This window comes from Ambystoma mexicanum, chromosome 10 (genome assembly GCF_040938575.1).
Source record: "Ambystoma mexicanum isolate Mex_15411 chromosome 10, UKY_AmexF1_1, whole genome shotgun sequence".
Lineage (NCBI taxonomy): Eukaryota > Metazoa > Chordata > Amphibia > Caudata > Ambystomatidae > Ambystoma > Ambystoma mexicanum.
In genome coordinates this window covers 224,328,787-224,356,339 of record NC_090932.1, presented here as the reverse complement: position 1 = coordinate 224,356,339, position 27,553 = coordinate 224,328,787, and the positions used below count along the sequence as shown (strand labels likewise).

The 27,553-nt window shown below is 49.7% G+C and overlaps 1 protein-coding gene across 4 annotated transcripts in view; it reads right to left on the bottom strand.

Moving 5' to 3' along the window:
• The window catches only part of XPO7 (exportin 7), a 1,985,528-nt gene that overhangs the window by 150,397 nt on the left and 1,807,578 nt on the right, over positions 1-27,553 (bottom strand). The gene's annotated exons all lie outside the window — the stretch shown is intronic.

The following is a 27,553-nucleotide window of genomic DNA, read 5'->3' as shown; positions in this document are numbered from 1 at the left end:
TCTCAGTTTCAGAATTGCCATATATAGAAATCCCTTTAATAGGCAAAGCTCCTGCTTTTCCAGGCAAAGTTGCAGTCTGCACTTGTGGCCGGACGTGGGGGCTGGGTCTGTCTGGACCCAGTCCACATCAATCCCAAACTATGTCTATTGCTGGGCAAATGTGTTGGCCAGAGGCCGTTCATGATTGGACAGCCTCTGCCAGTTGAATGGTGCAGACACTTTTTTTTAACACAAAAATTGGGCAATCGCCAACTGTCTCGTAATTATGTTATAGCACATGCAAGTCCAAAAACCTACGTGGTCAAGGACCGATGTACTGTCACCCAAATAGGGGTGCACTACAAGGCTGTGGAAGAGGACAGAGGATAGAGCGACTTTTTAACTAACACCACCTGAATCTACTGTCTCCGCTAGGTTACGGTGCTGTGCCACTTACAAAATAGGGATAGAAAAAGAGGTAAACTAGCCACTTCTAGATGGGTAATGCTTTCAGCCTTGTTGGTCCTTTTCCACTCTCTTGCACTATGTGGGAGTGTGTATTGGAAGAGAACAACTATATTGATAGTTTAAAATGGTACACCAATGGTCAACCAAGTAGACATCTAGTAGGGTATTGTGAAATGTATTAGCCTCTAGACTGTCTATCTGACCATGGTGGACTCAAATATAAAAACGACACAAGAACACAATGACAGACAATTTGAAACATAACATTCAACAAAGAAGACACTAGATTCCCACCCTCCGTCTTAGAGTAATGTTAGTGTAGCGGGTTGTGGGAATTAGGTAAAAGGTATGCTTAAACTGCAAGGTAGGCCCAATTTATGCTTCTTGTGTGTAGCAACCACAGTCGAATGGTTTCAGTGGCTCACATATAGGTGAGGCCACTTTCATCAGGACAGTCTTCTAATCCCATCAATCGGTTCAGTCAAAAAAGTTGAGAACTGACCATATTGAGAGAATACAGGTACGACAATTGGAAGGATGAATACATTACCACCTAGTCGTTAGTGCCGTGAGGCTGGATCAAATTGGGAGGGAACCTGAGAAACAAAAGACATTTTTTGAAGCCAATTCCCCTCTGAGCTATTAGCCACTTAACCACGTAGGATTTTGAATTTGCATGACTTATAACAATTACGAGACAGTTGGCGATTGCCCAATTTTTGTGTTAAAACGTGTTAAGAGTAAGGGCAATAACCTGGTTATTCTCCTTTTTGCCCCTTTGTTTTGTCAAAATGATGCAGACACTTACCATTGATGGGTTATGGGCAGAGCCTCCAGCTCAAATTTTGAATGCAAGGATTGTTGGAGGGAAGACCATTGCGAAGAAGTGCAGCCTGCTGCAGCCAACCAGCATTGTCTCCAGCCAAGTCCCAGTGAAGCCCTGATCCTCTCTACAGATCTCCAGGTCCTGGTCAGTGCTTCACCCCCTGGATTGCTGAGAACAACATGTCACAATCCCTGCTTGAGGATCTGTGCCTGCTGAGCCTTCTGAAAGGTCTGTGGACCTCACTGCACTGGTTGTCATTCTGAGTTTAGCCTTTCAACTCTGCAGATCTTAGACTGGTGAGAGAAGGTGCCTTCCATGCAGTGGCTGCCTCCCTGACCAAAGAAGAGCCATGCAGGGCATGTACCTTTGTTGTCACTAGAATCATTTCCTGTCGCTGATTGTGATTACCATCACTGTAAACTTCCTTTTACGACCACAGGGTCTCCTGCTCTGTTATGTTACTTGGCATTTATACAGCGCCTTATGTATCATTGGTATGACCTCAAAGCGCTGGTAGGTTGAAGGCCCTCAGGAACCGCAGTTCAAGTCAGTAGAGAGAGTGTTTTATGATGCGAGGGCGCACCTGATATGTGTGCAGCTGGTGTGGTTATTGCATGATAGCTGCTTTAGGGACCACTGCACACAATTAAGACTACAGGTGGTAATACAAGTTCACCTTTGGTACAAGCCTGTACTACTATGTTAAAGTGGTAGCAGTAGCGGAGCAGCCAGGCTTATCTCAAGAGTATATGAGCAGTAGCAGAGATTACACAAAGGGACCACAATTACTGTGACTCGAGCAAACACTGACTCAAGGTTTCAGGTAAAAAAAATATATAAGTACATTTATTTTGAAACCATCTGTAAAACACACTTCTATTAATTCAAAACCACACGTGAAACACACTACAAACAACCAATTCACTTGGCACAGTATAACTCAAGGTAAGTACCCTATGTTTTAACGGACGGTGTTGCGAAACAAAAGTCGTTACCGGGGATACATATGCGATCACTTTTTGACAGTAATGACAGTTTGGTCTTACGAAAGATACGTGTATCCGCGGAAAGAAATCTTACCGGGGGTAAAAACACACTTAGCACTTAAGTTTACCAGAGTGAGTTGGGGACAAAAATCATAGGCAATACTTTTGTCAAGGCAGACAGAATCAGAGAACCCTCGCTGACAGAAATACAAATGTCAATAGGCCGGAGCCAGTGTCAAGTGGAACTGGGTTCCTGTTGTCGAGGATCACACAGTCAGACAGTTCAAGATTCAACGTTGCCAGGAGCACTTGGATATTGTCAACAGAGGAAGAAAAAGTTATAAGAAGGAGGGAAGACAAAGGCAAGCCTTGGATGAGGAGAAACGGGATTCACCCTAGCTCCTCGAAGCAGAACACAGTACCTTATTCAATGAAGAAGCTGGTGCCACGGCAGTTGTTCCTGGTAGTTTCCTGCAGACCCACGGTTCTTGGTGCTTCGGTCATGGAGACGAGAAGGACGACGTCTGGAGGGGTCTGCACTACTCAGGGATGAAGCCAGCAGCAGCGACAGTGAATAAAAGGTGCGCTCCTTTAAAAACAGGAGAGGCTCTTCTTGTGGCTATCCGGACCACTACAGCAGTGTGCAGCGATTTTCGACCACGAAGAGGATCCTCTGGCTGTGGAAGATGAGCTGGTTGACCCCACCAGGCTCAAGGGAAGAAGACTCCGGACTGGATATTCTCTGGTCGTCGAAGGGTAGATAGCTCAGGACTGCAGCAGGGCTTCACCGGGACGGGGTAGTTGCAGCAGCCGTCTTCTACTCCGCTTCTCTTCAAGATTGACTTTAACAAAAAGAAATGGTGAATAAACCCGACCGGAGCCAAAAGAAAGAGTATTTGGTCAAGCGGGTTTATGTTCAAGGCTACTAAAATAGCCTAAAACACTACCACATTATGCAATATAATCGCGGTAGGAAAATTAGGGTAGGTACCACTGCCACCAGCCAAATCTTAATGTTAAGGGAGTGAAACAAGGCTCTAGGAGGTACAGATAAAAAGGGCTAAGAATTAACCCTTTCCAATACTCCATGTAAGATGGGGTGTACTGGATCTGTGGTTAAAGGACTATGTAAAGTTAATGGCAACTTTACCCTTTTCTGGGGGACAGTAGTCAGCTGCAGAAATGGAGTCGGTGGGAAGTCTAAAAAGACAACCCTGTGTCACTGCACTGAAGGTGCTGTGTAACACACAAAAGAGTGGGGCTACTGAAGTGGTGTACTCCAGAGTCCACAATCACAAAAACAGATGAAATAAACATGGCAAAACATAGGTAAGAGTGGGGGAAAAGCTCACACTCTTACCCAGTGGAAAAAAATTAACTCCAGAAATCCAGCAAAGCTGCTGAGGGACTCACTAGGTAAGGGAAATTAGCCATTGAATGAGAATTCTCCCTAACAGCTGCTTCTTAGTGGTAGGTGTTACGCTCACCTGGTCTCTGTGGGGACGTTGGGACACAGTTGTAGCCCTCCCTGGACTTGGCTCCCCTGGATCAGACTTCTTCCCCTGCTTCTGTAGTGTGGGCTGCTCTGGTTGAGAAAATACAAGAGGCAGTGAGAATGCTGTGGTTGGACTGTGATTTTCCTCGAACCCTTCGTTCCAGAATGAGGTGAGCATGCGTTTACCCATACAGTCTCACCTGTTTTCTTATGAGGATGAGCTCTCCCGTCCTGCTTCTCAACTGCAGGGGCACCGTTGATGGACCTAGTTTCTTCACTGGTCCGTGTGCGTGGCAGCCCAGACCGACTGTGGCTGAACCACTTTGAAGGTAAGTGTTCTTAACAATGATTATTGTCCGTATCCTTTTGCAATGTCTTTTTTCCGTGATTATTGTCCGTAACCCTTGTAATGTCTTTCCTCTCCCCAATAGGTGTGAAGAAGGCCACGCAGAGTTGCAGCGTTTGGAGTGAGTCCAAATGGGTGCCAGAGGGGTTTACGAGGTGTCCAAACAGAAGGTAAGTTGGGGTTCCAAGGTCAAGCGCAAGGATTATGAGTTGCGCGACCAAGCGCAAGATATTTATGTAGTCTCTAACCTTGTGTGTCCTTTTCTCTTGCAGGAATGGCCTGGCGGCGTCAGACAGGAGGCGGCTTTCCGAAGATCTGCCAGCGCTTACTGGATGGATGGATGGATCCGTGAGGATGCTGGGCGAGAAGAAGAGCTCCTGCATAGCTAGACGCCCGGAACAGGTGAGGATTCGCCTTGACTCCGATGACAATGGGAATCAGGTAAAATGCGATGCGCTGCAGGAGATGGATTGCAGGAGTCAGGTAAGCTGCGCTTCAACCGATGGTGTGGCTGGAGTCAGGTAAGGTGTACGCTGAAGATGATGTACTGGAATCAGGTGAGATGCGCGCTGAAGATGATGAACTGGAATCAGGTAAGGGCGTTTCAGGCGGCGGTAAGCGTTACGCTGCAAGAAGCAGACTAACACAAAGCACTTGCATGCGGGAGGGGCAGGCTTAAATAGCCTGGTCCCAGCCACGTCCCATTGGCTCTGCCTTGTGGCCTCACCTTGCCACTCCCAGAGACTGCTGCACGTGCACCCCAATGTTTCCCAATGGCCACGCCTGGCCTGGGTGCACGTGAGGAGCCTGCTGGGCAAGAAGTAACACGTGCCCCAGACACAAAGTGTGCAGAGCACACTTTCTTATGAGCCTGGTGCCAGGAATGGGTCCATTTGGACCCTTTAGTTGATAAAGATAGTGGTCCTTGCCCTGTGACCATAACAGTAGGTGTGGTGCTGAGGAAATCAGTTGGATGTGTTCAGTCTGGAGGGTGGACACCCAGACTGAGTTCTGGCTGCGTTAGGCCTGAGGAGATGCTTAAGCTAGCCGGTATGTGCTCAGCTAGCTGTGTTTTATTAGGATGATGAGGTGTTCGTGGGGTCATGTTAGTATGAGAACAGTATAGCTGTGTTCAAGTTGAATGATGGTGTTTAGGAGAGAGTAAGCCTAGTAGTGAGATATTGTTATGCTCACCTGGTCTCTGCGGAGGCGTTGGGGCATGGTTGCAGCCCTCCCTGAACTTGAATCACACCCTTCAGGCTTCTCCCGCAGTAGAAAAGCTGTGAGCGGTGGTACGTGGTGATACTGCTCCTGCGTGGAGATAAGAGTGTGTGAGTGCGTCAATCTGTGATTGTTGTAGCTCTTGAACCCTTCACCCCAAAGTAGGGTTTCTGTGAGCATACGCCGGCCATTAAAGCTCACCTGTGAATTATGGAAGATAAGGTCTCCGTCCTGCTACTTCTGGCAGGGGTGCGCCGAATGGGATCTAGTTCCTTCACTGATCCCTGATAAGGATTAGTCTAGTTCAGCTGCGACTATGCTTCTCCTTATGATTGGTAAGTCTTTTTTGAGCTCTTGTGATGCGGTTTGTTCGGTTTCATGTTTTTATATGTTGCTCCTATTTACACCCGCAATAATGCCTCGCTTCTGTTTTCTTCCCTTAGATGGAAATGCAGCCTCAATGCAGCTGTGAGACGCTAGACGCAGCCGGATGGAAGATGGATGCTACTGCAATGTTCGACACCAGGTAAGTGATGGTTTAAGGAAAAGTGCGAAGTATGGAGAAGCACAACGTTAAACCGACTGTTTTTTTTTTAAGTCTAACCTTGTCTTCTGTTTTTCCTTGCAGGCGCTGCCGTTGAGGAGTGTGTCGTGCTGCAGTGCCAAGTTGAAGATTTCAGCATTCCGGAAAGTGTAAAGATGAATACTTGGTTTGCCGAAGAGATGTACAGGTAAGAACAGCTTCCGCAGGTGCTAAGCAAGATGTCCAGGAAGCAGGATCTTCAAAGGTAGGTATAACCTCGGGCGACGGTGAGCGTTACGCTGCTTTCAAGTGCAGAATAACACGGAGCGTCTGTCTTGAGGATCGGGGCAGCTTATATAGCTGAGATCGTGGGCACGCCCTTTAGGGCCGGCTTACCAGCCACACACTGCCACTCCTAGAGAGCGAGCACGTGCAAAGGCAATCCATTAGCAGCCATACCCAAGAATGCACTTGAGGCTGCTTAATGGATGGAATGTTCAAGGGTAATGCATCCTGCTTAATGGAAGGAATGTTCAAGGTTAATGCATCTGAAGTGCTATGTCCATAAGGAGCAAGTTACTTACCTGTAACTGTTGTTCTCCAGCATGGGTATGGCATGGATTCACATGCTCATGAATATTCCCCGTCATCAGGCTGGGAATCCTCGGTAAAGAAAAAAATCAGTTTCGTTTCTGAACTGTCTTTCTACTAATAACCAATCACTGGTCTCTGGGTCATACTGCCCCAGCCAATGACTGCCCTCTACCTAAGCCCCTCCTCTGGCAGCCATCTTCAGATTTGGTAGCACATAAAGTGGCAGTAGGACCAAGAGAAGAGCTGCAGAGGGGTTGGAGGGAGGGTTCGCATGTGAATCCATGCCAGACCCATGCTGGAGAACAACAGTTACAGGTAAGTAACTTGTTCCTTCTCCAGCATGGAGTCTGGCATGGATTCAAATGCTCATGAATACAAGAATACATAGCAGTACACAGATGCACAACCACGGGGGGTGGCAAGGCTCAAATTAGGCATTACAATAACTCAACATTAAGCATCTCTTACATCCTCATCAGGCTTACCTTCAAGTGAACAGGTTGCGCAGCACTGCCTGGCCGACACTGGACTCCTCCCTGGAATACCGGTTGACGCAGTAGAATCGCGTGAAGGCGTGTGTCGACCTCCACTTAGCAGCCCTGCAGATGTCCAGCAGGGGCACACCAGACAGGAACGCCATGGTAGCAGCGCTCTCTGGTTGAATGGGCTCTCGGACGGCCGGGCAACGGTCGGTTTGCCAACCAGTGACAGTGAATGATGCAGCCGGAGAGCCATCTGGAAATGGAAGCCTTCGAGAGGGCCTTCCCTTGGTTCACAGGTCCAAAGTTCACAAACAGCTGTGATGTCTTCCGAAGACTCTTTGTGCGGTCCACATAGAACTTCAGCGCTCTAGCCACATCCAGCGATTGCAAAGTCCTCTCAGCCGGCGACGAAGGCGACGGGAAGAAAACAGGTAACACCAAGGGCTCGTTGAGATGGAAGTCCGACAGCACCTTGGGCATGAAGGAGGGGTGCGTCCTCAGCACTACCCTCGTCTCGTGGAATGTCAGATATGGAGGTTTACAGGAGAGGGCCTGGATCTCTCTCACTCGTCGTGCGGAGATGATGGCTACAAGAAACGCAGTCTTCCACGACAGGAACTTCAACGGTGCCGAATGCATGAGCCTGGTCAGCACCACGTTGAGCTCCCACGCCGGGGCCATAGCCTTCACCGGCGGGAACGATCAGAACAGTCCTTTCATGAACTCCTTCACCAGGCAATGAGACCAAAGATATGACCGCCCCGGAGTTCTGGTGTAGCAGGAGATTGCCGCCAGATGGATTTTGATGTAGTACGGCAGCACTTGAGGGGCCGTAATCCATAGAGGGTTGATCTTCTGTGCATGGCACCAGACAGAGAACCTCCTCCGTTTGTGTCCATAGCACTTAAGCGTCGAGGACGCCCTGGCCATTGCAAGCACCTCCTTGCAGTCCACCGGGATATCGTATCCTCCGAACTCTAATGCTGCAGGAGCCAGGCCTGCAGATTCAGCGATCCTGGGTCGTGATGGAGGATGGCGCCTCTTTGCCTGGCGAGAAGATCTGCGAACGTCGGCAGTTTGACTGGGGGAGGGGACGCTGACACGCCCAGAAGGTCTGGGAAACAGATCTGCCTCGGCCACACCGGTGCGACGAGGATCATCCTGCACCGGGACCGTCTGAGTTGACTGATGAGTCGCAGGAGTAACGGCAGCGGCGGGAACACATACAGCAACAGGCCGTCCCAGGGGAATGAGAATGCGTCGACCATACTCCCCGGCTGGGGAAACCTGCTGGCGAACCTCCGGCACTTGGTGTTTGTCGCCGTCGCAAATAGATCGATCTGGGGATTGCCTCATCGTCGGAACAGGCGATCCACTTGATCCTGCCGGAGCTCCCACTCATGGCAAGAGCACAGCTCCCTGCCTGGTTTTCTTTATTCCTGACAGATGGAAGGGTACCAGGAACATCCCGTGGGCAACGGCCCAGTGCCACAGATCCTGCGCTTCCTTGGATAGGGCTGGGGATCTGGTGCCCCCTTGCTTCCTGATGTAGAACATCGTGGTGGTGTTGTTGTCGGTGAAGACCCTCACCACCTTGCCCTTGAGGGACGGGAGGAACGACCTGAGGGCCCAGAACGCGGCTCGGAGCTCCAGGACGTTGATGTGTAGTGACCTCTCCTCCGGGAGCCAAAGGCCTCTTACGTGGAGATTTCCGGTGTGTGCTCCCCATCCTTCCAGGGAGGCGTCCGTTGTCACCGTTTCCTGGTGTGCCGGGGTTTGGAAGTCCATATCCGCCACTAGGTGCGCGCAGTAGCCCCACCATCGGATCGCTTGGCGGAAAGTCTTGTTGAGGGAGATCTTGTCTTCGAAGCTGCCCGCTGCCTGCATCCAACGGGCGTTGAGGAACTCCTGCAGTGGCCGCATCCGCAACCTACACAGGCGCATGAGGAAGATGCACGATGACATCATGCCGAGTACGGACTTGATGGACCTCAGCCTTGGTCCTTTCCTCCGACGGTGAAGCCAATCGCACTACTGTGTTGAGTCTGGCTCCCAGGAACAGGGTGTCTTGCGACGGTACCAAGTGGGATTTTGCGAATTTGATCGAGAATCCCAGATCCGTGAGCAGTTGGACTGTCTTCGCTGTGTGATCGACTGTGAGTTCCCTTGACTTTCCTCGGATGAGTCAATCGTCCAGGTAGGGGTATACGTGGATCCCCTGCAGGCGCAGCTGCGCTGCCAGGCACTTGGTGAAGACCATCGGCTCCGACTTTTAAACCGAAGGTTAGGGCCTTGAACTGGTAGTGTCACCCTTGGACCACGAATCGTAGGAACTTTCGATGTCCTTTATGTATGGGGATGTATTTGTATTTATTGATATATAAAGCGCCTTACGGCAAAGCGCTGTACATGGAACAACATAATACATAAAACAAATGCTATAACAGTTGAAGCAATTACAATATGAATCAATCAAACAACAAAACAATGAGAAGAGCAATTAACTGAGGGGATAGGGAGGGAAAGGGAGATGGACAGGACAGGGGGTGTGGAGGAGAAGAGTAGGAGGAGGAAAGGGGAGGGTGGAGGAGGGGAGGCAGGAGATGGGAGAGGAGAAAGTCAGGGGAAAAGAGTGAGGGGGAGCAGTAGGGGGAAGGGGTTTCAAGGAGGAGAATGGAGAAGGAGAGATTTAAGGGAATGTGGAAGTAGGCATCCTCCAAGTCCAGCGACGATAGGAAGTCGCCCTCCTCCAGCTGTCCCAGCACGTGCTGAAGGGTGACCATTCAGAATTTCTGGGACTTGATGTATTTGTTTAGACGACGAAGGTCCAGGATGGGTCACCAACCGCCGGTCTTCTTTTGGACGAGGAAGTATCGCGAGTATAATCCGGTGCCCCGGAGCCTCTTCGGGACGAGTTCTATCGCACCCTTTTTTAGCATTGCTCATACCTCTAGAAGTAGCTGTGACACGTGGTTTTCCTTCCTGGCCACAGGTGATAGACGTGGACATTTTCTTTGGAATTCCAGAGTGTGCCCATGGGCCAGCGCATCCAGCACCCAATGGTTGGTGGAGATGGACTCCCACGCGCTGACGAATTTCACCAGCGGGCCTCCCACTGGGCTGCTTTGGTGGGGGCCCGACGTCACAGCCGGTTCAATCTTGCTTCGCCGAGGCCTTGCCGCCGCGGCCTCCTTGGCAACGATGACGATGTGCTCCAGCCTTGCTGCGGCCTCTGTAGGCCTCCTGCGACGATGAGCGGGCCGCTTGGCGGTACAATGAGGAACCGTCACCAAATCCTTTGGAGGCACCTTGAGACTTGCCTCCGGGGGTCCGAAAGGACGTCCGTCGTTGATGGAGAGAATCCAAGGCCGGGGCCGTCTCAGTGTCTGCCTTGATGGCCTGCAGTGACTCGTCCACTGCCTTGCCGAACAGGTTGTTCCCGTCGAAGGGCATGGCCAGTACCCTGGTGTGAACGTCCCGACGGAAGTCGGTTGCCTTGAGCCAACCGCATCGGCGAAGGCAAGCGCTGTTGCCCATCTGTCGAAACCCGGTGTCAGCGATGTCCGTGGCCACTGTGATGGCGTGGTCCGATGCCACCTCGCCTTCCAGTAGGATTTCAAGGCCTCCGCCCTCTTGTCGTCCGGCAGGAAATCCAGGAGGGGAGCGATCTTGAACCACAGCTCCCTGTCGTAGCGTGCCACGATCGCGAGGGCGTTGGCCGCTTTGATGGTCGCCACCGCCTAATGCCGTCGCCCCTGCCGATTTCTTCTTGGCCGCTGCAGAGATCACTGAATCCGGGGACAACCGAGCTCTAAGGCACATCGGGGCGGAATCTGGGACCTGGTACTACTTCTTATACCGGTCTCTCCTTGCAGTTGCCGTGGACCAGTTCTTGAGCAGCGACAGTCCTTCGTCCCAGATGTCGTCCAGTAACTTTCTCTTGGCCTCCCGTCGTTGGTAGAGGAAACCCTCCTTCTTCTGCTCTTCGGGACACATCTGGAAAAGCTCTGATGCCCTGGTGATCATGGCGTGGAGCCATTTTCGTCGGGAGGGGAGGCCCGGGCAGGGGGTTGATGGGAGATCCGTCCCGTCATCACCACTGTCGTCGTCCGTCCCCGTCGTCGCCGTCCCCGTCTCATCCCTCGGTGGAGGGGAAGGAGGTGAAGGCTGGAAAGGAGGGGGGAGGATGGATTTGCCTCTGCTTGTTCGGTGGGCTTCCCGACGGTCCAGGAGCTGCTGGATCATCTGCTGGGGGTAAGGGCAACCTTGTCCTTATCTCCGTACAGAGGGTCTGGATAGCCATGAAGATTGCTCCTGAGTTGTCCTGTGGCATAGGCATCGGTTGCGACGGGAGCGACGGCTGGGGAGTGGGGTCCTCAGTTTCCTCCACGGTCGTCGGCTCCACCATTGCGCTCTACATCTGCCTCGTCGGGATCCCTCCCGTAGGACCGGACTTCCTCGAACCTCTTGTCCAGGATCTTTGCAACACCAGTCTGCTCATCTTCGGAGTTGGTATCTGTGTCCGTTATGGCTTTTGTGCCCCCCCTCCCTTTCTCCTCCCGGGGTTTCACAGGGGTCTTCTCGATAGGCTGAAAAGATTATTCCCTCCGGGGTGGCAGGCAAACTCTAGGCCTGGAAGTTGTCCACTGGGGTAGCCTCCACAGGCTTCGCCAGGGTCGCCACGACTCCTTTAATTGAGGCCTCTGCCAGGTGAATCAGGGCCTTCACAACCTTGGGCGCGTCTGGGGCCTTCACCTTAGGGGGAGCGTCACCGCATCGCCCCCCCCCCTTGGCTTACTCCGTCGGGATCGACCGGGGCTTCTCCCGAAGCTTACCCAGGTTCTCCGACTTCCTTTTCCCCGAGCCAGAGCGTTGGCTCGTGGTTGATGGCGTCGGGGACATCGCGCCCTGCCTGGCAGCCGAGGAGCCCAAACTAACAGCGCTCCCGGTGCCCGCGGACTCGCAGTGCTTTGCCTTTTGTTGGGCCCCCGTCACCGGAGTGCCCTCAAAGGTCTTAGAAGACCGCTCAGACTTCTTCTCACCTGCTGCTGGGCTCTTCCCCTCCAGCCAGTTAGGGAGTCGAGTCTGACGGTCCTTCAATGTCCGGACGGACATGTTCTTACAGAACGCGCACTCCTCTTCCACGTGCGACTTGTCGTCATCAAGGCAGTAGAGGCACCGGGAGAGCGCATCCTCCTTAAAGACATTCGTAACCCACATCCAGGGCAGATCCTAAACAGTGTCCACGCAGGGTAGGCCTCAAAGATCTTCCGGAATCCTCCAAGAAGAGAAACTCGATAAAAAATCACCCTTGAGGGGCATCGAAAAATTCCAAAACGGGTCCCCGTTGATCGGAAGAAGATCGGTGGAGCTTGAGACTCGAATTGACCGAAAAATAAGAGAAACTCTTAGGAAAAAAGTAAAACGCAGTAAAAGCTTGAGAGCTATTGCACGAGGACTCCCAACACTTGAACGTGCAGTAAAAATCTGAAGATGGCTGCCACAGAAGGGGCTTAGGTAGAGGGCAGTCATTGGCTGGGGGCAGTATGACCCAGAGACCAGTGATTGGTTATTAGTAGAAAGACAGTTCAGAAACAAAACTGAAACTGATTGATTTCTTTACCTAGGATTCCCAGCCTGACGACAGGGAACATTCATGAACATGTGAATCCATGCCAGACCCCATGCTGGAGAAACAGAGATATATCCACTCCATCCAATCCCTATATTCTGTTCTTTCTATCCACTCCATTCACTCTATCCTTTTCATCCGCTCCATCCACCTTTTCCATCTATTCTATCCGTTCCATCCTTTCTATCTGTTCTATCTGTTCCATCCGATCCGTCCGGTTCATCCATTCGATCCACTCTAACCGATCCATCCTTCCCATCCACTCCATCCTTTCCATCCACTCCGCTCCTGCCATCCATTCCATCCACTCTATCTTTTGCATACACTCGATTCATTCTATATTCATTCTATCCATTCCATCGACTTCATCCGTTCTGTCCGTTCCATCCGTTTCACCCTTTCCCTTCTTTTTCCATCTTTTCCATTTACTCCATCCGCTCTGTCCATTCCATCCACTCTATCCTTCATCCACTCTATCTTTTCCATCAACGCGGTGTACACCAATCCGTTCTATTCATCCGTTCCATCCACTTCATCCGTTAAATCCACTTCATCCGTTCCATCCACTTCATCTGCCCAATCTAACCGCTCCGACCGTTCTATCCGCTCCGTCATTTCTATCCGCTCCGTCATTTCTATCCGCTCCGTCATTTCTATCCGCTCCGTCATTTCTATCCGCTCCGTCATTTCTATCCGCTCCGTCATTTCTATCCGCTCCGTCATTTCTATCCGCTCCGTCATTTCTATCCGCTCCGTCATTTCTATCCGCTCCGTCATTTCTATCCGCTCCGTCATTTCTATCCGCTCCGTCATTTCTATCCGTTCCATCCACTCTATCCGTTCCATCCACTCTATCCGTTCCATCCACTCTATCCTTCATCCACTCTATCTTTTCCATCAACGCGGTGTACACCAATCCGTTCTATTCATCCGTTCCATCCACTTCATCCGTTAAATCCACTTCATCCGTTCCATCCACTTCATCTGCCCAATCTAACCGCTCCGACCGTTCTATCCGCTCCGACCGTTCTATCCGCTCCGTCATTTCTATCCGCTCCGTCATTTCTATCCGCTCCGTCATTTCTATCCGCTCCGTCATTTCTATCCGCTCCGTCATTTCTATCCGCTCCGTCATTTCTATCCGCTCCGTCATTTCTATCCGCTCCGTCATTTCTATCCGTTCCATCCACTCTATCCGTTCCATCCACTCTATCCGTTCCATCCACTCTATCCGTTCCATCCACTCTATCCGTTCCATCCACTCTATCCGTTCCATCCACTCTATCCGTTCCATCCACTCTATCCGTTCCATCCACTCTATCCGTTCCAATCTACGCTATTCATTCCATCAATTCTACCCATTGCAATCTATGCGATCTGTGGAGATCTTCACCATGTCGCGCCAAGGATGTCCAGCTGTACAGTCTTCTGTACTGTCTAGCCAGATTCTGGAATTGCTGACTCGCCAGACCACCAAACACGACGCAGAAAGTGACCATTCCTCAGCCACCGGCAGAACTTGACCTCCCTCCACCAGACAAAGCCTAGAAGTGGGCCCAGCAGATTCAAGAATCCCAGACCCCCATCTGTCCCTAGACTGGCCATGATTGGTCATGGTCTGGTAATGGAACCCCACCTGGGTTTCCCCCTTAGAGTGGTGGGATTACGCAATAAGTCTACAAGAACTTTATTACTTTCTTTATCTGTTTCTGGAACATTTTCTTGCAACTGTCTGCTTTGCCAACTCTTGTTTGTCAAACACACGGTAAACCCTACTGACTCTTGGCAAAGTGATTCTTGTGGAACTGGTCAATCTTAGAGCAATGGGTCCCATCGCCTAGCAGGGCAGGAATGATTAGGAATGAGGACCAGAAACTGGGTTCTATTATGCATGTTCTACCTTTCTCTAACAATTTATTTACTGATCTCCAACTCGTTATAAGCTGCTATTTCTTTTCTTCACTTGCTTTATCCTACACCAGAAGTGCACAACTGATTTCGATGGAGGGCTGAATGTACCATAAGTGTCTCATCTATAGGGCCGTACTATCTATAGGGATGAGTGGGTGGTAGGGGCGTCATGTATGCATTTGAGTAAAACAACATGGGGTTTGAGATGTAATTTTGATTTACTGCTCCATCTTAACTGTAACCTGCGTGATAAATTGCCTTGTAATGGCATTGTCACTTTGAGTTAGGTGTTTAATGGGACTTAAATCATGTTTTCAATAGACGTAAAACTGCAAGTATCAGGATGCAAAGACAAAAACCGGCATTAGCACAGGCAACATTTCATCATTAAACTCAGGTGACTTGAGGTTCATAAATAATGTGCTGGAGGACCACATCTGGCCCGCAGGCTGTATGGTATGCACCACTGCCCTAAGCAGTTGCTTAAAGTTTTGCTTTTAGTATTGCTTACAATTGTCTAACTGTCCCTTTTCTGCTAGCAGAACCCCCAACCAGTGATTGTATAAATGTGTATAAATAGTAGCGTGTGACAATACTAGAGTGTGGTTTTCAGTGTATTCAGAGGCCTAATAAATAATTGTATATTTTTGGATATCTTTTATCTAACACAAATTATTGGAGTGTTCTGTGTGTCTCTAATTGTAGCCCTAGATCACTCCACCCACATCATCCTGAGTGCAAGCTTTACTGCTCAGCTATCCTACCTTGATAGAGTTTAGCTACACATACAGTGTCTTTTCCATGTTCACTATAATTGGTTAGCCTCTGAGAATTCACCCCCAGGGTCGATTCTGAAAATCCATCTCAACAGTCAGTAGGCTGCCTCCTTGATTCCCCAGCGCAATGATAACACCTTCCTCCCTGAGCACAGGAACCCTGCCTAAGAGATCTTCTGGGAGTGTCAGTGCTTCAAAAGAAGCACTGGCATAACAAAGCCACACTCCCAACCAAGGTGCTGAGCACTAGAGTCCCTTTGTAGTCAGTAGACATGGGATGAGGCAGAGTTAAAGTAGCCAAAGGCGGCATGGGTTTCGCCATCTTGGATTGGACTCATTGCAGTAGGCTTGTTTAAGACCAATCCCCTGTGACATTTTTACTTTACAAATAACTGTTCATCAGCGTTTCATCTGATTCGTCTTTGGACTCTCAAGACAGCAAGAATTCATGGGACCTCTGTTGGGACTACATTGTACTCCAAGGTCATCTGCCAGGCAGGTAAAGACCAAAAGCCTACAGGGCAGAGGAGAGCTCTGTCCACTAAGCACCAAGGCCTTGCTGCTAGATGCTCTGGAACCAGGATCCTATTCACAGGAGTTGAATGACTTCATGTAGGTGCCAACTAACTTCATGGAGTAAACTGCAGAACCGAAAGGTTCACCCGGATCTCAAGACCCTGGATTGGACCTTCTAGCAACCGAGAAATCCAGAAGCAGCTGGGATCCTGTTTCGTTGCCTACAGACATCTTCAAGCCGGATCAATCACACAATAGGCCCTTTGAGCCGCCACAGAACCTGCAGTGCTTCTTTTGACACTGTCAAAATCTTTAAACCTCTTCGAGCCATCCAAACTGCGACTCAACCCATTGCCTTGGACTGCAATGAGGAACGCAATCGCCAGCCTGATTCAGTGACGCAACTGATTCACCCGCTGACTTGACCTGCTGGAAGCCATTAAACATACCTGTCTCGCCAGCCGACTCGACCCAGCAGAAGCATTGTTTAATTGAACAGTGTCCAGACCGTTGAAAAGCATTAAATATAAGGGAAAACCGGGTTGCACCTGTATACTTGCACTAGACAATTGGTTAGTGTGTGTCTCTACTTTTTCGAATCAGAGTCAGAAAATTCCAAATTTAATTGAGAAACACTGGAAAATTCTGAGCATCCTCCTTTTGCCTATAAAAAAGCATCTTAATAGCAATTGTGTTTGCAAAAGTAATTTGCGAATTTCACACCAACCATTCCTGCATGGGTCGCATACGCAGGCGCTGGTGGGGAACCAGTTAAATGCAAGACGCCATCATGCCTAGCAAACGCATGGCTTTGAGCACCCTTATTTGGCGACCGGCTTGATATTGAGGAATTTGCAGCAACAAATTTCGAATTCTTTCCTTCAATGGAAAGGCCAACCCCTCTTGAGTATTTAGGACAGCTCCTAGGAACTTTTTCGAGGTGCTTGGCATCAGGCTTAACTTTTTCTCATTGATGGAGAAGCCCAATTGAAAGAGGAGCTTGATGGTTCTTTCTTCTGTGCGCTGGGAACATTGAAATATGAAAGTGTTGCCATGTAATCCCCTTTTTTAGTAGGGGGATTACCTTTTGTAGCGTAGTCATGCAGAATTTTTGTCGCTTGACATTTGCAGGGCGCAAATGTAAATACTGGGCGCATAGTGAGATCTTTCTTTGGCACAAAGAAGTAGATTGAATAAATACCCCCGTTTACCTGTTTGGCCGGTACGACCTCTATGGTGTCCTTTGCCATCCTGCTGTTAATCTCCTCGAGGAGGATTCGCTGGTGTTCCTGAGAATGTACTTTTTGTCATGGAGGATGGTCATGGGGGCGCTTGAGTAATTCGATGCAGTAGCCGCCGGATACTGTGGACAGCACCCATCTGTCCGAGGTGATTCCCTCCCATGCGTGGGTGAAGTTGGTACTGCGCTCCCCTACTGGGGAAGCATGGGAGGGGACCTGAAGCGCAACGTCACTGTTTGGAAGGTGGTGTACCACCTCTAGCAGGGCTACCTCTTCCTCTTCCCCGCCCACGACCCCTGCGCTGCCCTCTCGGGTAGCCCTGGGAAGATTGTGATTGGCTATTCCCCTATGATGAGCTTTGATTCTGGATATAGCTAGACCCTCTTTGGGAATATTGGCCTCTAAAGCGGCGAAAATTACTGCTTCCTCTCTGTCCAGAGGGTTTGTTAGTGAGTTGACCAAGTGATCTTAAAGTGTCATACTCATCTTTTGCAGTTTTGAGTGCATCTTCGACAGCTTTGCCGAATAATGCGTTCTACCGGCGTTATCAGTCGCGTCGAAGTTAGTTTTAAAGGAGGCAGCCAGACACTGCCCCTCCCCTCAGCTGCCACTTGTGCTAACTGGGTTTTGAAAGATTCTGGTGCAGAGGAGAGTAAGGCAGAAGCTTCCTCCCACTTGTGGCAATTATAGCTTGCCAAGAGGGTGGCACTGTTGACTATCCTAGCCTGATAAACTGCAGAGGATGCGACTTTCCTACCGAGGCTATAAATCCTCTTGCTTTCTTTATCAGGTGGAGCCTCCGAGGAAGCAAGTGGGGTTCCCGCTCTTTTTCTCGTGGTGGCGACAACTAGGGAATCTGGTTTTAATTGTCCCCTGATATATAAAAGGACAGAGGTAGCAGCACAAAACAACTTCTCGACACACGGATTAACTGCACGTGTGAGGTTAGGGGTTTGTAGTGATGGCTGAATCCTGCGCTAATAGATTTAAGTAGCGGGATGGACTGAGTAACTGCCCTCTTATCCCCCAGGATTTTCTCTGCAAAACCTGTCCTCCTGAAATTCCTGAGTATCGATTTGGGAGTTTTCAGCAGCCTTTGCCAACACCTCATTAAGGAGGGGTTGGTTATCGACTAGGGAATCATTCCCAGGAGGGTCCTTAGGAATTGGTGAGTCTAAGGTGTAAGCGTCAGCCTCATCTTCAGCCTCCTGTTCCTCATCATCCCCGTAATAAGGGTCTGCATCCTGGTCCTCCTAACATTGAGGGTCAGGGACTTCATGGTAGGACGCAGGGTCATAAGGTTCCACAACAAAGGGGTCTTTGAAGGAGGTCTGAGTTTGAAACCTCTTAGGAGGGCGTTCAGGAGACACAGGAGTGGCTTTGGAACCAGATGGAGCTGAGGTGGGAGAAAATAATTTGGGTCCTTTTCATAAATGTTAGGCATAAATGTCATCCTTTTCATTACCCTGTCTATATCTGCAGAGCTCCATTCTTTAGAACTTGGTACAGTAACATTTTGAGGGGTTAGGCCCATATCCACATCTGTGGGAGGTATAACCTTGGTTTGAGGGGCAGGCTGTGGTTCTTTGGATCTTTTTGAAGCCTTGTCATCCCCATGCTTCTCTTTAGGAGGGTGGTGACCTCTAGAGGATTTATTATGGTGTTTACCCCATCCACCATGGCCAGAAGTGGTCTTTCCAGATTTTTTGGGGCATTCCGCCTGGTCCGACGCAGCGCGTCGACTTTCGGAGGCAGGATCCGACGTGGACCGTCGAATTTCAGATGTGGGATTAGATGTGGCGCGTCTAGTTTCGGAAGTGGGTTGGGACACGGCATCGTCATCAGATGACCGGGTCTCGACGGTAGTTTGATGGGCTACACCTTTTCCGTCGGAGGACGGTTGGGCCCTGTCGTGAGGCGACTACGAGCGGGAATGCCCAGAGGACAGGGATTCGGTGGACTGCTCTCTAGGTGTCGACCGTTGCTGATCACTCGACACACGTGTCTAGTCCCAGCCGGGGCTAATGTGCTTGGTGGTGGGTGTACGTGTTGCGCTTTTGCTGCCGGGTGTGGGCCCCACAACATGGCCACCGGCTTTTCCTACGGGGTCGGGGGTCTGCGCCTGGGAAGCTGAAGCTGCCCTGTTGCCTTCACCGTCCGATTCGGCGGCGTTGCTGCCATCGCTGAAAGCGCCCTCTACGTCCATAGCTTCGAGCTGCCTGGCGTAGTGGGCCCAGCGCTTCGTGGAGCGGTCCTTTAGGGTTTTAGGCTTGAAGAGCCTACAGGCCCGACAAGATGCATCGATATGGTCTCGAGGGAGACACAGATTTCAAGTTAAATGTTTATCTACCCAAGGGAACATTCTTGTACACTTGGGGCAGAATATAAATGGAGTACTCTCCATATGGTCAAATTATGGCAGCAGGGCAAATAATATGTAGGAAAAGGGGAACATAATCTATAAATGACCAACCCCCATTCTCCCTACTGACTGGGCCGAGGCCCGGCGTAGCCTTCCAAGGCCAATGGTCCGTCGCGGCAGTCTCCGAAGGAAGTCTCTCCGATCCTCACCGGCGTCGTTATTCGGCATTCGGTGGACAAAGGATAGGAAGAAATCTAACGTAATTAACAATAGATAATGGCTTTACGCCGAAAAGAACTCCGCACACATGCGTCCGACTAGTATGGCGGAACAAAACTATCTGAGGGACCTACACGCGTGACGGATCATGGGTACAGTGGACGTCACACTAGGGATAGTATTACTGGCATGCCCTGTCGACGTCCCTTTTCAAGTTTCGAAAACAACAACTATAATATTCTGCAGCTTCCACTAGATGTCGGCCTATGCACAGCATGTGATCTAAGCAGATTCCACAAGCCTCAGAAATATATATAAAATAAAACTTGACCGAAATTCCCCCCAAAAAGCGATCAAATAAATTCAGTCAAATTTAATAGGACAATTTTTTTCGATCAAGTATGCTAATACTATTCATATTGGACACTTTGCTGAATAGTGATTAATGATCCACTTAGTCCAGCCCTATATTCATTTTCATCAGGGCACAACAAGCAGAATTTACAGCTCTCAGGAGCTTGTTCACAAGCCCTCTTCACCATTCTAAGATGGCCGCTGCCTAAGCTATTGGAGGGCACAAGACTGGTTGCCGAGCTACGGTTGTTTCTCCCCGACAACGTTCCAGGACGGGACTCTGAGCGCGAGCCGAACAATTGGAGAGGTAATGTAGCTCTACACCACAGTCCATTTACTTAGTGGTGATAGTAATTATTATGGGATGCCCCCATTGAGCCCAAGATGAACTGTATTTTCTCTGTTGCAGACAAAGCAGCTCCTCAGTGTTCCTGTTGCTTAGCTACCTATACGCTAGCAAGTCCAACCCGCCTAGACGTTTACTGCAGGCATTCTTGCAGCAAGGTAAGATCCTGCAGTCTTCGTGTAAGACAAATTGTTTGATACATTTATGCATTATGAGCTCACACAAGCTTGTATTTATTTACATTCTAGTGATCCAGACCACTTTTCCACAATACCTCTGAAGCGCTCCTTGATGGAAACTAGTTGTTCATCCTTATGAAGCTTTTTACTACATTACCTTCGTTGTAAGGTGAGTTAATATGGAGCGTTATAAATATGCAACCAGATTTGAATGAGCACCTATATTAAAACTATATTACTTAACACTTTTTAGCAAATTCCTTACATAAACTGCCATTACTGTGATCTGAGACATAGGAAGAGCTTTCTCGGCTGGATATGTCTACTGACACAGAGGTAAACAAAATCCCCTTTGGTACTGCCAGCATCCCAACCACTGCAAATTAGAGTCAGTGTCTATTAAATTATGATTTAGAAAATCTGTGTACAGTTCTCAAACACCACTTTTGGTGTGTTCACAGGTGCACATCATCCACTTATAGCAATTGGCAGCCGACCTGTGTATATTTCAGGAGAACTCCACCACATTTACCTTAAGGTAACGCGATTATTGATTTTTTCCACCCTGTGGTTTGAAGACGGGGAGCCGGGCATTGTTCTCCCTCTTTTCATAAGACTTGTAGCATTAATGGCTACCTTTTTGTCTTTTGTTTTGATATCTCAGTGTGAAAATCTGAAGTTTGAAAGACAATAGCTTTTACTTTATGAACATCCATGGGGTATCTAAACACGAACCCTTAAACAAAGTGTGAACCACGTTACCAGCTCCTGAGGAAGGTTCATTGATTTATTGGACTTATGAACTGAAACATGTCAAGCACTAGCCACTGTAAAATCACAATTGCAAGATTTTTTTAAACCTTTGGGTATTACAATTGAGAAACCAAACTCCATGTGATAAGATATTAGTTTACAGACCCATCTACCTCACTAGTTAGTCTTCACCTTGCTAGGAAGGAGTCACTACATCACTTTAGTTAATTTTGTGGTTTATTTCTGTATTTTAGCTATAATTGTTGAATATTGATTGTCTTTGTGATTGCGTGTATATGTCTTTGTGTGTTAATTGTCCTAACCACAGAGTGGTCTTTTTAAATATTTACTGAAAAAAACGTGCTTCATTCATAAACTTTATTTGTATTGTTTGACAATTGATTTCCCTTGTTTTGGAGATGTACAGCATTTCTCAACTTCGGATGTTTCTGTGGATATCGACTTATTCTTGATCTCATATTTGTTTTATGGTAATTACCGAACCGTTGAAAACCATAAACTCGACTGCGCATAAGCCAACTCGGGAGCCTGCATGTTTAACCGACTTAACTTGTCAGTGAGAGCACAACACTAAGTCTCCCCATCTGCTTGACCGCAGCAAAAGCACCTAGAAGCCCGCTTGACTTCTTGATGCTCCCCTGGCCCTGCCGAGACATGAGATCCTCTTCTGCGTTTGATTTACCTGAGGCAACTGTGCCTTTCTCACAATGGGAGTGTAATGGTGGAAGCCCCTTTCCCCTCTTGACCTGAAGGTGGAAGAAGATGGGGAAGGCTATTGAACTGCTAACCCTATAGACTTAGCTGTACGTTTTGACTCCTTGAACTTTTCTAGAGGCTTGTCGTTTTTGGGGCCAAAGAGATGCTCCCCGTCAAAGGCCATGTACAAAATATTTGATTGCACCCCAGAGGAAAACCCTGGTGATCAAAGATGAGAGGCTTTATGGAGACGTGTTGTCATTCCCATGGGCCACCTGACGCAGTCTGCCATGTCTAATCCAGACTGGAGGGCGCGACAGACTGCCTTCTCATTATTCATGATGTCCAGGAAGTACTCGGATCCCCCCACCCATGCCCCAGAAATTGCACTGACGCCTCCAACACATTCCACACAACCAATTAAAATAAATAAAACATGTGTGACAACTAAGCTAAGGTACAGGAGGCTTTAACCACCTTCCGCGCCACGATTCCAGACGTACAGATATTCTTGGCTAAGGTATTGGTTTTCTTCATCTCCCTATGCACCGGAATGGTCAATGTTGATCGTCTTGAGTTGACTGTTGCAGCCTGGACGACTAGAACCCCGGGGCTCAGGTGAAAAAGAAGGGTCAATCACACAATGCAGGCTTGATTTTTTGGTGAGCTCCTTGTCGGCTGCTGGCATTGACAAGGCATCTGCCACAGCACCATAATCGGTTCTGCGAAGGGGGGAGTGGCCTGAGCTCATGGAGTGAAGGCAAGTCTCGGAGGAGCTCCGTCCAGATTCTACTATGATCCTTGGCAATTGCAGTTTCACGAAATCTTGAGCCCTATAAACGCAACCAGGAAGCAGCAGAGGCGCCTCTGCACATAAAGACCCCAAGAACAAAGAAAATCGGAGCTGTTTTCACCCGAAACGAAGCTGCCGAAAGCGGACCCCCGGGCGCACAAGCTGGCGGCCTGAGCAGCGGTTCGAAGAGCGCTGGAGGAGGGGCACATCGGAGGCGGAGTGCCCCTGAGGACGCTGCGGACGACTGCGCCAACAAACACTGAGGACCCCACATGGACTGCTCGCCGCACCACTGAAGTCAATGATCGCAGCGGTGGCGGACCTCGGGGCTGGCACAATGTGGACGGCTGGCAACAGAAGCACCCTGTGTGACCGACCGGAAGCAAGAGATCATAGGGCGGGCCGGAGACGTAGACCCCGACACACCCGCGACATGGAGCAGGAAAAGTGCAGCGGCCTGGGACAAAGGCTGCCGCAGTTGGAAATTGAGAGGCAGCCAACGAAAAGGACCAGCCAAGCAGCGAGAGGTGCGGGACACTGCGTCGGACAGGAGGAACGCCCGCACCAAGAACGGCGGAGGGACACTGATGGACAGCCGGCCCCGGACTGCACTGAGAACCCTGCCGCCTCCAGCCCGTAACACTCCAGGTGAGAGCAGCAGACTGGTGGGGGACCCGGAGAAGGCCTCCTGGGAGGCAAGATGCCCCACCCGCACAGAGGCCCGCTGCCTGCACCGGAACCGGGGAGAGGCACCCGAGAGACACAAACAGCCGGCACAACACATAACGAACCTCTGAGCCCTGGAGTGGGCGCGGGACCATAACCACGAACACGCTCAGACCCACCGGCGGGCATTAACGGAAGGCCCCCCCCCACCCCACCGCATAACTCCAACATAGGGCGCATGGCCCTGGGGCCGGGACTTGCAAATCTCCAGACCCAGCGGGAGGAGAGAAGGACCCCACGGGGCCCGCAGGAACATAGCTGCGCACAACCTTGTGGAGCACTGGCTAACCTGACCCACGCCTGAATTGGCAGCACACCACAATCCGAAACAGCCCCTAGATCTGCATCCTGGACAACACCACCACAAAAAGGAACTACAAGACTGAACACAAGTGCCCTAGCGTGAGCAAGATCAGGACAAGCCCTACCAAGGCCCTGCAAAACGTCTAAGCACCTGCCAACTAACAGCAAACTTTCACCCAGGCCAGCGCCACCACGACAACCCAAGAATCCAAACCAAGGATGTCCCCCTCCAGAAATAAACCGAAACCGTCTATAATGGATTCATTTGCAGTGGTTAGGCCCAAGCAACAATCGCAGCATGAAACCGCTGCCGATGAAGAACTACCCGCTCCCGAAGAAGACCCCCAAGGACACAATGGTACTCCAAGCCATAGCAGCGCTGAGGTCGTTTATCGACACCAAAATTGAGGAGGTCAAGTCAGACATGCAGCTGATGCGCCAAGATGCCTGTAACCTGACAGAGGGTGACCACAGCAGAAGCTAGTCTGCAGAGCACTGTTGGGACCACCTCCAACCTGCAAGCGAATGGTCCAGAAACTTGAGATGAAGGTGGCACAACTCGAGGCACGATCCGAAGAAGCAATATACGCATACTCGGAATCCCAGAGGACATGGAGGGATCAAACCCAACGGATTTTGTGGAGACATTGCTCCTACAAGAAATCAGGGCTGGAAAACTCACTCAGGGATTCTTTGTGGAACGGGCCCACAGGTCCCTACAAAAACGGCCCCCACCAGGATCACACCCAATAATTGCAAAAATCTTAAACTTTCGTGACAGAGAAACGATACTGAGGTACTCAAGGGAGGGAGGGCAGATCACACAAAACAACTCAAAGATAGTAATGTAATCTGATTACACCCCTGCAGTGCAACGCGCAAGGAATTCCTTTTTGCCAGTGAAGGCGAGGCTGCAAAAACTCAACCTTAAATATATGCTGCTCTACCCCTCCCGTCTGAAGGTTATATACAATGGAAAGGCAATATTTTTGGAGACCTCAGCCACAGCGAACATGTGGCTGGAACATAACCTAGCCAGAGAAGGGGAACCCACGACGTGAGCTGAAGCCAAATGAGAAAGAAGCAAAATGCACCCTACCTCACATAAGATAATACATGAATGCATGATGCAAGTCAACCAAGCCCGCCTACTGCTGCAACAACATTAACTGCAATTATGGATGGGCACACAAGACCACGCACAAGCAACTAGACGCAATAACGCTGTTAGCAACCTCGGACGGAGCTCCGGGAACCACACATGCAGCTCACCACAATCCACCCCTCTAGAACCAGTGCAGGCCGGACACGGGCACCACACTCGCGCCTAATGACCTGGAATGGTCCAGACGACGCGGGGACCTCTGAGCGTTGCCAGTTAAAAGCAACTGCTAGAGGCAGTTCTTTGTTGTTCAGTTTTGTTTCGTCATTCACTGGAATTAAGGTTAATACTGTTGAGAAGTCTCCAAATGCCAATGTTAAGACCCTTGGGGGGGTCAGAAGAGGAAACAGATTTGCGGGGGCAACGTATGAGGCGGTGGAACGCCCGTCTCTCTCAGGGGCTGAGATGAAAAACAACGGCAGGGAGCCAAAAATAACCCAGGACCCCCCCCCCCGCCCCCCAAAACAACAAACAACATGGCCGCAGGGATCAATGTACTGCCGTGGAATGTGCGAGGGCTGGCCACCTACCTTCGCAGGAATCGAATTAAGTCTGATCTCCGCAGGAAGAAGGTTGTGATAGCCCTGCTACAGGAGACCCACTGCACAGAGGAGTCTGTGACCAAATTGCAAGACCACTGGGGCGGACAAGGGTTCGGAGCAACCTATTCCAGGTACGCAAGGAGAGTATTTACTTGGATTGATCCCCACCTCCACTTCCGATTAACCAAGTCAGAGAAAGACCCGGAGGGCAGATTTGTGATAATATGTGACTACATTGAACAAACAGAGGTATGCATCGTGAACTCGTACTTCCCCAATACCAACATCCCAGCCCACCTGAACTCAATGTATGCAAAAATTGCACAACACAGGAATGGCTTTTTTGTCTGGGGAGGTGACTTCAATTGCGTGAACAACCCAAAGTTGAACAGGTCCATACCCCTCGCAAGTGGCCAGACGGCGGCCACAACAGCACTGAACTCCATGCTCGAACACCTGGAACTAGCCGACACATGGCGAGAACTACACCCAGGGGAAAGGGGATACTCCTACTTCTCATCTCCACATGGTCTCTACACCAGACTAGACTATATCTTTGTCGGAAGGGAACACACTTTCTAAATAGAAAAGGCGCAATAACTGGGGAGAACCATCTCTGACCACTCACCACTACTAGTGGAGTGGAACAACACTGTCCCTAGACCCCCCCATTCCCATGTGGAGAATGCCCATCGAAGCCCTGGAACACCAGGCATTCAGGGAAGAACTCCGGGACTCTATAGAGAATTACATAGAGACAAAAATGGGAAGCGTGGACAAAGTGAGCCCGGTATGGGATGCTCTAAAGGTGGTAATGCGGGGAAGAGATCATAGCGAAAGCAGGGATTAGAAAACTGTTAAAGTCGGAATTGGAGAGCCGAGAGAAGGAAATCGAGAGACTAGAGTCCACCTCCGGACAGCCAACAAAAGGAAGATGCACTTAGAACGCTCAGAGAAGAGTCCAAGGAGGCTTGGGGCAGACTTGACAAATTCGATTACACCACCAGAACCACCAGGGCACACGCCGAAGCGGATAAACCCAGCCGCATGCTGGCCTGGCTCTGCAAGAAAGAACACCCTAGACACCTGACAACTGCAATCAAAGACGAAGAGGGCAACCTGCACCAGACGCAGCTAAGCATCAATGATACCTTTGAGCACTACTACACTCAGGTCTATTCTCATGAAGATCAGATCCCCCCCCCAGAAGAGATCACAAACACCTTGGACGAGATAGGACTGCCCAGACTATCCCCCACACAAACTGAAGCACTGAAAGCAGGCATAACCACAGAAGATATAACAGAGGCAATTAAATCCCTAGCCACCTGTAAGGCACCTGGCAGTGACGGGCTGCCTTCAGAATTTTATAAAGTCTATGAATCATCCCAGACACCCATATTACACAAGTTCTTTAAAGAGGCGCTAGAGCAGGGAGTTTTGCCAGATAGCATGAGATAAACCCTTGTGGTCCCCATACTCAAACTCAACAAACCCGCGGACGAGTGTGGCTCTTATCGCCCCCTAGCAATGCTAAACTACGATGTCAAAATTCTTACCACAATACTGGCCAAGAGGCTGTCAGGAATTATAGGTGAAATAGTGCACACTGACCAAAATGGTTTTGTACCGGGTCGCAACACCACTCTGAACCTACGTAGGCTCCAGCACATTATAGACCAGACCAATCAGAAGGAAGGCTTGTATGCATTATTGTCTTTAGACGCCATTAAGGCATTTGATTCCATTTATTGGAAATGGATGACAGCAGTCCTTAAACGGTTTGGTTTTGGACGAAAGATCATTAGATGGGTGAAGGTGCTCTACACTAAGCCAAGCGCACGGGTGAAAACTGGGAAATGTGTCTCTGCAGCATGGGACATAGGCAGGGGAACCAGACAGGGCTGCCCGCTATCGCCCAATGCATTATATATTGGGGCTAGAACCCATTGCTATCTTCTTCAGGAAGCAATTCTTTGATGCGCGCATAAGGGTAGGGGTGCTGGACCACGTAATCTCCCTATATGCGGATGACGTCCTCTTATATGTCAGGGATCCACATATGAATGTACCAACCATGCTAGAGATTCTGGATAATTAT